The sequence below is a fragment of the Spermophilus citellus genome (genome assembly GCF_964194105.1).
Source record: "Spermophilus citellus genome assembly, chromosome: X".
NCBI classification, from domain to species: Eukaryota; Metazoa; Chordata; class Mammalia; order Rodentia; family Sciuridae; genus Spermophilus; species Spermophilus citellus.
Genome location: NC_138190.1, coordinates 9608987 through 9621345, shown reverse-complemented (window position 1 = coordinate 9621345; position 12359 = coordinate 9608987). Strand labels below are relative to the sequence as shown.

General features: G+C 32.8%; 1 protein-coding gene across 2 annotated transcripts in view; it reads right to left on the bottom strand.

Moving 5' to 3' along the window:
* GLRA2 (glycine receptor alpha 2) overlaps positions 1–12359 on the bottom strand; it is a gene marked incomplete at both ends in the record, with an annotated part of 188371 nt that overhangs the window by 167291 nt on the left and 8721 nt on the right. The gene's annotated exons all lie outside the window — the stretch shown is intronic.

The window sequence follows — 12359 nt, the reverse complement described above, 5'->3', positions numbered from 1 at the left end:
GGGGCTGGGGCTGTAGCTCAGTGGCAGAGCATTTGCCTTGCACAGGTGAGGCACTGTGTTTGATCCTCAGCAACACATAAAAACAAATAAACAAAATAAAGATTTTGTTCATGTATAACTAAAAAAAAAATTTAAAAAGAATAACAGCAGATTTCTCAGCAAATATTTAAAGGCCAGGAGGACATGGAATGATGTACATCAAGCCCTATATTCAGCAAAATTATTCTTCATAATTGAAGAAGAAATAAAAACCTTCCAATATTAGTGTAATCTAAAGGAATTTTCATTATCCCCTAAACCAGCACTACAGAAGCTACTTAGAGGAAGCAAGATAAACACAATCATGAGAGCACAAGAAAAAATAAATCTCACTAGAGAGTAAGTACATAAGCAAATGAGAATTAGGAAAGAATCAAATATTATTAATTCAGGAAACCGTCAAACACCTAAGATAAATAAGGGAGAAAGGAGCAAACCGATGATTCAAAACATCAAGAAAAAAACCAACAAAATGACAAAAACTAGTACATATCTTTCAGTAATAACCCTGAGCGTAAATGGTCTTAATAATCTCATTAAAATATACATATTAGCTGCTTGGGTTAAAAAACAAGACCTGAAAGCAGTATGGAGATTCCTTAGAAAACTTGGAATGGAACTACCATTTGACCCAGCTATCCCACTCCTCGGTCTATACTCAGAGGACTTAAAAACAGCATACTACAGTGACACAGCCACTTTAGTGTTTATAGCAGCACAATTCAAAATTGCCAAACTGTGGAACCAATTTAGATGCCCTTCAATAGAGGAATGGATAAAGAAACTGTGGTACATATACACAATGGAATATTACTCAGCATTAAAAGAGAATAAAATTATGACATTTGCGGGTAAATGGATGGAGTTGGAGAACATCATGCTAAGTGAAGTTAGCCAATCCCAAATAAACAGGGGCCGAATGTTTTCTCTGATAAGTGGATGCTAATCCATAATGATGGGGGGAAAGCATGGGATAAGTGGAGGAACTTTGGATGGGGAAAAGGGGAGGGGGAAAGGGTAAGGGGATAGGAAAATGGTGGAATGAGACAGACATCATTACCAATGAAGATAAACTACGTGTATGATTGCACAAATGGTGTGACTCTACTTCATGTACAACTAGAGAAGCGAAAAATTCTCCATTCATGTACAATGAATGAAAGAGCTTTCTACTGTCATGTGTAACTGATTGGAACTAATAAAAAAAACAAAATTAAAAAAAAAGACCTAAAAATTTGTTGTCTACAAAATAATCTTACCCAGCAAAGACATACAAAGAAAGTGAAAGCATGGAAAATAATATTCCAAGCAAATGGAATCCAAAAGCAAGCAGAAATGACTATTCTCACATCTAACAAAATAGACTTCAAGCCAAAATAAGTCAGAAATGACAAAAAAGGGTTATTACATATTGATATTACAATTATTACAATAATAAATATATGTGCACTGATTATTGGAGCACCCAACTTTATAAAACTAGCACCACAGGACATAAAGGAAGAGATAGGCCCTGATCCAGCAATAGTGGGTGTCTTCAAGACCCCACTCTTCCCAGACAAAAAAATCAACAAAGAAGCATCAGTGTTAAATTATACTATATTTCAAGTGGACTTAACAGACATCTACAGATTGTTCCATCCAACAGCGGAATACATATTTCTTTCATGGGCTCATGGAATATTCTCCAAAATAAATAATATTTTAGCCCATAAATTAAGCCTTAGAAAATACAAAAAATAACTTTTTACATCTTATTAGACCTTAATGGAATGACACTAGAAATCAACAATGAAGATAAACTACAGAAATTACCTAAAAATATGGAGATTGAACAATACACTTTTGAATGAATAGTGGGTCACTGAATAAATTGAAGGAAAATTGGAAATTAGAATTAAATGAAAATAAATACACCATCAGAACTTAAGGGATATAAAAAAAGTAATACCAAGAAGAGAGTTTTTAGCTGAGTGCCTACATTAAAAAAATCTTTAATAAATAACCTAATGATACTCCTCAAGGCCTTATAAAAACCAGAACATCCAAAAGTGGTAGACAGAACAAGCAATAAAGAACAAAGCAGAAATAAATGAAATAGAAACTAAATGAACAACACAAAGATCTATGAAACTAAGAGTACATTGTTTAAAAAGATAAGCAAAATTGACCTTTAATCAAACTAGCCCCCCCCAAAGAGAGAGAAGATCAAATTGAATAAAATGACAGATAAAAAAGGGGATATTGCAAGAGATACCACTGAAATCCACAAGATCATTTGGGAATACTTTGAAAAAAGTATGTGACAATAAATTATATGACAATAAATTATTAAAAATAGAAATAGATTTTATACCAACCAAAATTAAATCAAGAGATTATAAAAAACCTAAATATATTAATAATAAACAATGAGATTGAAGCAGTAATAATTAAAAAAAAGTATCTCAACAAAGAAGAGTCTATGACTGGATAGATTCAGCTGTGGCTGAATTTTACCAGACTTTTAAATAAAAACTAACCCCAATACTCCTGAAACTATCCCATAAAATAGAAAAGGAAAGAATACTTTCAAACGCACTCTGTGAAGCCAGTATAACCCTGCTACCAAAACCTTGTAATTGTACAACAAAAAAGAAAACTGTAGACTAATATCTGTGATTAAAATATATGCAAAAATCCTCAATAAAGTACAAGCAAATCAAATTCAACAGCATATTAAAAGAGTATATACCATGATCAAGTTGGCTTATTTCAGGGATGCAAGAATGCTTCATCATATACTAATCAATAAATATAATAGAGACAAGAATAAAAATCACATGATCATCTCATTGATCTTAGATGCAGAAAAAGCCTCTGATAAAATTCAACATTATTTCATGATAAAAACCCTGAATAAACTAGATATACAAAGGATCTTACCTCAACACAATAAAAATTATATTTGACAAATCCATAGCCAACATCATTTTGAGTGGAGAAAAACTGAAGACATATCCTCTAAAAATCAGAAACAAGGCAAGAATGTCTACTCTCACCTCTCTTATTCAATACAGTACTTCAAATTTTAGGCAGAATAATTAGTCAAGAGAAAGAAATAAAAGAATACAAATAGGAAGAGAGGAAGAAAAATTATCCCTGTTTGCAGCTGATATGATTCTATACTTAGAAAACCTTCAAAATTCAACCTAGAGACTCTTAAAACTGATAAACAGATTCAGCAAAGTAGCAGGATACAAAATCAACGTACAAAAATCAGTAGCTTTTCTATACACCAATAATGAACTTTATTCATAATAGACTTAAAAATAATTCAGAACAAACCTAACTAAGAAGGTGAATGACATCTACAATGAAAATTGCACTAAATGGATGGAGTTAGAGAATACAATGCTAAGTGAAGTTAGCCAATCCCCAAATACCAAATGATGAATGTTTTTTTCTGATAAAAGATGCTGATTCATAATGGGGTTGATGGGGGAGCATGGGAGGATTAGATGGACTCTAGATAGGGCAAAGGGGTGGGAATGGAATAGAGGGACAAGGGGGTAGAAAAGACAGTGGAATGAGATAGATATCGTTACCCTAAGTACATGTGTGAACACATGAATGATTTGATGCTACTTTGTGTACAACCAGAGATATGAAAAATTGTGCTCTCTATATGTAATATGAATTGTAATGCATTCTGCTGTCATATATAACAAATTAGAATAAAAAATAAATTAAAAATTAAACTGAAGAAAAAAACTGAACAAGACACTAGAAGATGGAATGATCTCCCATGTTCATGGATTGATAAAAGTGATATTGTTTAAATGGCCATACTGTTGAAAGTGACCTACAGATTCAATGAGCAAAAGGGGAAATGCTAGAGATATCACAATACCTAATTCAAAAATATACTACAGAGACATGTAAAAAACAAGCAAACAAAAGGCATGGTATTGACATAAAACCAGCCTTGTAGCCTAATGGAATAGAACAGAGGATCCAGAAATAGCCCCACACAGTGAAAGGAACTGATGGTTGACAAAGGATTCAAAAGCATTTGTTGTATAAAAACAATTTCTTCAACAAACAGTGCTAGGAAAACTGAATATTCACATGAAAAAGATTGAAACTAGATTCCTAGCTATCACCCTGTACAAAAATGACTCAAATTGGATCAAAGACCTTAATGTAAGACCTAAAACATTGAAATTACTAGAGGAAAACACTTCAAGATATAGGTGCAGTCAATGTTTCCTTGATTTGAACCCTAATAGGTCAGAAAATAAGAGAATTGACATATGGGATTTCATCAATCAAAAAGCATCTGCACAGCAAAGGAAACATTCAACATAACAAAGTGACAACCAACAGAGTGGAAGAAAACCTTTGCCAGCTATTCATCTGACAAAGTATTAAATCCAGAATATATAATGAGCTCAAAAAACAATACATGTGCAAATGACATGAATAAACACTTCTTGAAATAAATTTAGTACAATGGCCAATAAATAAATGAAAAAATTCTCAACATTTTTAGTCATCAGGGAAAAGTAAATAAAAACCATGAAATTTCACCTCTCTCCATTCTGAATGACTATTATCAACAAAATAAAAATTAAATATGGCCAGTGATGATGTGGAGAAAAAGAGCCCTTATGTACTATTGGTAGGATTGTAAATTAGTATAACCACTATGGAAAAAGTATGGAGATTTCTCTAACATCTGAAAATAGAACTACCATATGATCCAGCTATGCCAGTCTTGGGTATGTACCCAAAGGAAATAAAATCAGCACACAAAAGAGAAAACTGCATACCCATGTTTTTTATGGCACTATTCACAATAGCCAAATATATGACACCAGCCTAGGTGCCCATCAACAGATCAATGAAAAGAAAATATGGTATTATACACAATGGTATAGTAGCCATAAAGAAGAATAAAATCATGTCAGTTGCATGAAAATAGATGGGACTGGAGGTTATCATGTTAAGTGGAATAAGCCAGACACAGAAAGATAAGTGTCACATCTTTTATGTGTGGAAACTAAATCCAAAACAAAAAGATGACCTGAACATAGAAGAGGGAATGTTATGGAATGGAAAGGGGACAGTAGGAAGAGGGGAGAGAGGAAAAGGCAAAAGAGGTTAGTAGGAAGAGTGGATATGATCAAAATACTTGCATGAAAATGTCCCAGTCAAATCCATTAATGTATATAATTAATAGTTGTAAATAATAAAAATAAAGAATTAATTTGATACAAAATTAGGTGTTTCATCATTGATGTATGTTCATCCATTAAGTCTAAGGTACCTTCGCTATTTCCTCACCCACTACTTTATTATGTATATAGTCATGAGAGTCTGGAGAGACAAATAAGAAGAAAAAAAACATGCTTGCTTTTTTGACACTTTCAGAGAAAGCATAAAAGAGGGACTAGTAAGAAATAACTAATACATATGTTATATTTAAATTCAAAGATATTTCTCCTTTTTCATCCATCTCCACTGAAAACAATTTTCAGTAGTTTTTTGGAACTTTTATAGCCAAGTATATGAAACATTATCATTTTTAAGCAGATCAACAGAATATATTTTAATACTAGTAAGTGAGGAGGCTAGTCTTCAATATACAAAAGTTAAGATAAATATTGCATCATGCAATTTTAAATGACAATTTTAGCATAGATTCAAATTTTTAAAATTTCATTTCAAGGAAGTTATGGGGAAAATTCTCAGCAAATAGTTGTGGAAATTGCATAAGCACAAAATTTACCCATTTTTAAAAACTTCCTGAAAAAGAAGCTAGCAATAAAAATATTCTCCCTACAAGTATGAAACTTTGTCATAGCTTCCTGAAGAAATAATGTTTCATGTTAAAAGTTAAAGGCCACTTATTTAAATATGTATTTATCACTCATCTCATGAATCAAAAGACTAAAACAGAAGATTTACATTAGATCAATGTATTTTGTTGTATCAAGTATGTCTTTTTGATGTTTTTTTTTCAAAATGTCACCATTTGTTTACTTATTCATATAAATTAAACAGTAGATATGTGGCTCACAACAATATTCTAACTCATTGAGTAATTTTTTGTAGGCATCAGAATGCTAATGTGGACCATGTATTAAAATAAAAGCCTCATCTACTGAATGAAGGAAGCTTCTTACTCTAATGAATATTATCTTTCTAGCAGATAATAATATTTTATGTATATTTAGGGTTTCCATCAGTTTTTTCATGGCAATATTTTTTTAGATTTCTAGATTTTTATCAAGACTTCAATTTCCAAATTATCCCATAAAACACTAGTACAACCAGATGTTATTAATTATAAAGAATCTCAGATCAAATGAGTATGGGGAAAACCCCTGTTTAAAAAGTTTTAAAAATATTTGTGTATTTATTTTTACTGTGAGCTTTCTCAATGCTTCTTAATATGGTCATAAATATTGAGTCTCTCTCAGAAGGTATTTTACAGAATTTCATATACTTATTTTACATTTAAAAGTTTATGTCAGGAATATTTCTTAGGACTAATGTTTTGAGGAATATCTTTGGTCAAACACTGATCTAAAAAGCATGGTAGCTACTTTTCTAGAAGCAGCCCTTTTACTCATGAATTTGCTACCTCCAAACCAAAAACAAGGCAGAAATTATAAATGGCTGATTTCTTCAGTAACCCTCTTGTAAGTTTCTAGGATCTTCCTAGAGAAGAATGACTATCTTGACAGTATTGGATGTTGAAATAAGATATGGTTAACTGTAAAAACTTCTGGACAGAATTAATAATTTCCAGAGGAAGGACCAATTCTCTAGGAAGATTGAGTCCAACACAATAAGAGCAGGAGGAAAAGGGAAGAATAGAAGTTCATTGGAGTAGTTCATTCAAAGAGGAAAGAAGGGACCAGAGTGGGGATAGGAATAGAAAAGCATAGAGTGAATCAGACATAACTTTCCTATGTTAATATATGTATACACAAAAAGTAAAACTATATCATGTACAACCACAAGAATGGAATCCTAATTAGAATAAATTATACTCCATGTATGTAGAATATGTCAGAATACACTCTACTATCATGTATAGCTAAAAAGAACAACAAAAAATGATTGAGTTCATCTAAGCTATTTTGTGTGAAAATCAATAATTTTCAAAAGAACATAAGTTATCAATTTAGATTATCAGGACCAGGGACTATCAAAGTTGGAAGTCAACATCTTAGACCAATTCCTTTATTTTATGTATGACAAGAGTGAATCTCAGAAAGTTTAAGTGGCATGTTCCAGGCCACAGCTGTCAAAACAGACATTAGAAGAAATTCTGGGGATTGAATTGGAGCAAATTATATTTCATGCAAATATGATCATGCCAAAATGAACCCCACTATTATGTGTAATACAACAATCATTATATAATAATTATAATAGTGGACTAATAAAAATATTTTTTAAAACTAAAGTTAAAACCAGGCCTCATGAGTCTCAGTTTAGACTTTTTTGTCTTGTGGAATTTCCCCTCTTTATTTGGTAAGGCAATGTGGGCACGTAGTATCTTGGGAAAAGATACTATAAAGATCATATCAACCTTCAGGGGCAAAATATTCTCATTCTAGCCCTAGAGTTCTTAAATCAAGAAATAATGAATTTTTCAAAACACATATTTCAATCTCCACCCAGAGACTCTGCAGAGGCAGACCTGGAGAGATGTGGGGGCCCAGGATGTACCTTTTAAAAAATGTCTTTTATTTTTTAAGTGTCACATAAAATTCCAAATATTTATGGGATACCACCTGATGTTTCAATAGATGGATAAATGGGGTAATGTTGAAATCAGGGTAAGCATATCTATCTCCTCTTTTTATTTCTTTGTGGTGAAAACAAGACATTTACGTGGCTCTGAAGCAGTTCTGAAAAACATGCTTTGAGAAATACATATGATTGGTCACTAATTTATCTTCATATTAAATTCTCAAATCTTTGATTTGATATACTTCATACAAAGCCCATCTAGGAAAATCAGAGTTAATTCAAAGTAACAAATAGAACACAAGGAATTCATTGTGAGAATTGTAAAGTATGATTATTAATTATACTGAATCACATTTTTAAAATTTTTATTGGTTCTTTTTGTTATACATGGCAGTAGAATCCATTTTGATATGATTGTACAGGCATGGAATATATCTTATTCTAATTAGGACCGTAGTCTTGTGGATATACACAATGGTGAGGTTCACTGTGGTATATTCATATATGTACATAGGAAAGTTAGGTCAGATACTTTCCACTGTATTTCCTTTTCCTATTTCCCTTCCTTCCCTTCGTTCCCCTTTGTCAAACCCACTGAATTTATATTCCTCCTCTACCCCTCTACTAATTATTGTGAGTCAGCATTCACATATCAGAACGTTCAACCTTTGGTTTTTGGGGATTGGCTTATTTCACTTAGCATAACAGTCTCCAGATCCATCTATTTAGTGATAAATGTCATAAAATCGTTCTTAATGGCTGAGTAATACTCTATTGTGTATATATACCAATTTAACTTGAGTTGTTACAGTGTGATCTGCCAAATATATACAACATTCAGTGTTTAGAGACTCTGGGGTTCAAAGATAAATTAACACATCTCTTCTGAATACATTCAGAAAAGGGGAGGCACAGGGTTTTTTAAACTTCAGGAAATAAACTTCAGGGAGGTTTTTTGCCTCCCCTTTTTTAAAATCTCTTTTTTGCCCCCTCTTTCCTACTTTTTCTAACAGAATGCCTGAGAAAAGAAGTTTGGACTGCCTTATCATACATGAAGTAGTTCTTAGGGATCAAGATCTTAAAGAATGTAAGTGTAAAAGAGCCATAACATATCCCATCATGGGGGACTATGAAGGGAATAACTGTAAGGACAATCATACCAATGTTAGCAAGCATACTAAATCAGAAAGGAAAGTGAAGATAGATCTCCCTCACACTTTCACTCTCCCTCACCTTTCCCCCATCCCCCTCTCTACCTTCTTCTTTCTCTCTCCCTCCTTTTTCTCCCTCCCCACCTCTGTATCCGCCCCCCCACTCACACACCTCAATTTGTTGATTACACCTCTTCCAGTTTTCTGTTTCAGAGTCAGATCTATCACATTACATTATAATCCTCTTCTCTGCTTTTGGAGGTAGCATTTATCTATTGTAGTAATTACTCTTTCTTACTTCCCTTTTTTCTCAGACTAATAAAGGAAGGCTCACTAAATGTCTCACTGATTTTAGAAATGCCTCCTTAACCACCCAAAGATTGAGAGGTGAATTTGTTGATAAGTTGATATGTTTGCTGGTTATCTTGCATTCCTCACCCAAGAGACACTCTTGTGTTTTCATCAGGATTTGTATCAATGGCCTTTCTTACTCCATGATCCCTAGGTGAATTTAGTTAATAAAAGGTTCCCACAAGAGAATGCAAAGCAGGAGGAAAGCAAGGTGACAATATTTATTCCCTGGCTTTCTCCCTGCTAGGACAACACAGATTGACCACATTGCTTCCCAGTTCCCATTGAGTGGCTTCTCTATTGAGCTGCATTTGGTAGGTTCTGGTAACTATTCCCTTCCTTGCTTCTTCAGATCTATTGATAGTCACAGAATACTCTACCTTTGGGAGTTGGTTTTCCTAAAACCTCTCACACCCAGTTGGAGTGTGCCATCTCATTCCTGCAAAGATAATGGATGATTCAGCAAATTATATTCTAGTATTTATTGAAGTGAGATAGTAGTAGTGAAAACTGATATATAAAAACTTCAATTTCTGTTTAGCACTGTATACATAGCACCTAATATGTTCCTTGGCACATAATAACTACTCACTATTTATTGAAGGAATGAAAAATGAACTGTTTGTGTAATCTCAAATATAATGATATAAAACCTTTCCATGAAACTTTTTGTACACACATGTAGCTCATTTGACAGATTTAATCTATTGCTTTCACAGTGCATAGTCAAAAGTGACTTTTTCCCCCCTCAAGAAAATATGTCATTCCCATCAGAAAAAAAAAGAATTAGAAAATAAGAGTGGTCCAGTCACATACAAGATAATTACTTATGTAATTTCCACATTTTTATTTAAAGATGTGTTTTGTTCTTTTGAATTAATGTGTTTATAAAACAGAGCCACCATTTGGTATACTTATGTTCATAATTGATTGGTGGGTACATTAGCCAGGATATGAGTAGGATCCAGCTGCTTTCTTATATTTGCTTTATGATTATCTTTTGAATAAACAGACTAGACTCCAAGAAGGTAATCTAGTGACTTTGTTCTTAAATGTCCTTCATACTTTAGTATATCACTTAGAGAACTATTGCTTTTTGTTTTTATTCTTCCTTTAGAGGCTTTCACATGACGGAAACTGACTTAATTGATCACTAGTGTTCAAAGTAGCCATCTCAGGGAGAAAGGCAATGACCAAATGCAGCATGCCCCAGTTAGGGCAGCCTCTTGGGTATTAACTCCAAGAGGATCTCACAATGCTTCCAAAGATATTTTTGAGGCTTGATCAGATATGTTTTCATAAGTATTATTTTTGTACTGGGGATTGAACTCAGGAGCACTCAACCACTGAGACACATCCCCAGGCCTTTTTGTATTTTATTTAGATACAGATCTCACTGAGATGTTAAGTTGCTGAGACTGACTTTGAACTTGAGTTCCTCCTGCCTCAGCCTCCCAAGCTATAAGATTTCAGGCATGTGCCAACACCCCCAGATCCATAAGTATTTTTAAGATCCTATTCCAAATATTGCCTGATTCAACACACCAAGAAAAAATATTCATTACCATTGAGAACAAACCAATGACTATCTTTTCTCATTCTAAACGTAATTGCTCCAACTGAACACATTATATTGTCCAATGACTAAGTTCAAGGATACCCTGATATTGATGCCATTATCTTTTTTTTTAAAATGATGTCTCAGATTATCAGCAAAATGAACTGGATTTTTCTTCAGGATAAGAAGGAACAACAGGCTCTATTGAACTCAGGATAAAATGTTTAGTCTCTTTCAATAATGAAAATTAAAGCTTAAGTTTTACCCAGAATCAACCAATGAATGATGTAATACTTTCTCAAAGATTATAGTCTTCCATTTTGGATGCTGCTAACCTGCCACATCATAAAGATCAAATATTCTCTTTAAAATAGTTATTCTAAAATAGGAAGCTAATTCATTAATTTTGTTTAATAAACATTGTAACTATAGTAACTGGACAAAAAGATACATAAAAATGAAAATTATATTATCTTCAGTTAAATTTAGGGTTTCCCTTTCAAGTGAAATTTATTCTGTGCCTTTTACATGGCTTAATTTTTAAATTAATCCAAGCAATTAATCCAGGATGGAATTTGAACAGAGAAATATAATTTCTTCCCACAATGAATCATTATTTTTTCATATTTTGGAATATGAATTACCTTGTTGAGTTGAAAAATTACTCACTGAACTAATAAAAAGAAAACCAACTAAGACATAGGGAATCTACATTATGGCTACTCTGTTAGGAATAGAAGATGTAAGAATTTTCTAATTCATTTCTTTCCATTTAAAAACAATCAAACAAATATAAGGACCCAATCACAATGAATGATAAGCTTAAGCAATACATCATGTTATTTATAAAAGAAAATGGTAGAGTGTTAATAATAATTCACACTATTTATAATAATCATAAAAGAAGCATTCATATGCATGATCTCATTTGATCCTCAGAACAACCCATATGAGGCAGGAAAAAGCAGAAGAAAATTTGAGGCATGGATAGATTGTGAAGACACCTTCTCTCAAAAGTGACTAAATGAGGACATGAATATGAGTCTTTTGGATTTAAGTCTAGGGTTATTTTTACTGTAGCACCCTGTCACCATGAAATGGAAGATAATGACAAAACTATTGGAATATGCTTTGCCAGAGTTCAATAGAATTTTTTGGATACTTTCTTCTTGATGCTACCTCCAATCCCTAACAAATATCTTGTGGACTTGTGGTTGGGGCCTCGTATCTTCAAATATATTGATTGGTATTTATGTGGCACATGAAAAGCTAAAATAAAATGTAACAGCCAGAGGATTTGGGATGTTCAAAAATCTTCATCATAACATTCTTGGACAAATTGTCATATATAAATTTTCCTTTGTTTCTCTCAGTGTTTCCTTTTAGTAACATTTTCTACCATTTTTATCTCCTATCATCTTGTTCTAGAATGCCTAGAGTCCACGTATTCTTCCTTAATTTCAGACTAGAAATAATGGGGAATATTTTACATCAGAAAATCAAGCTCT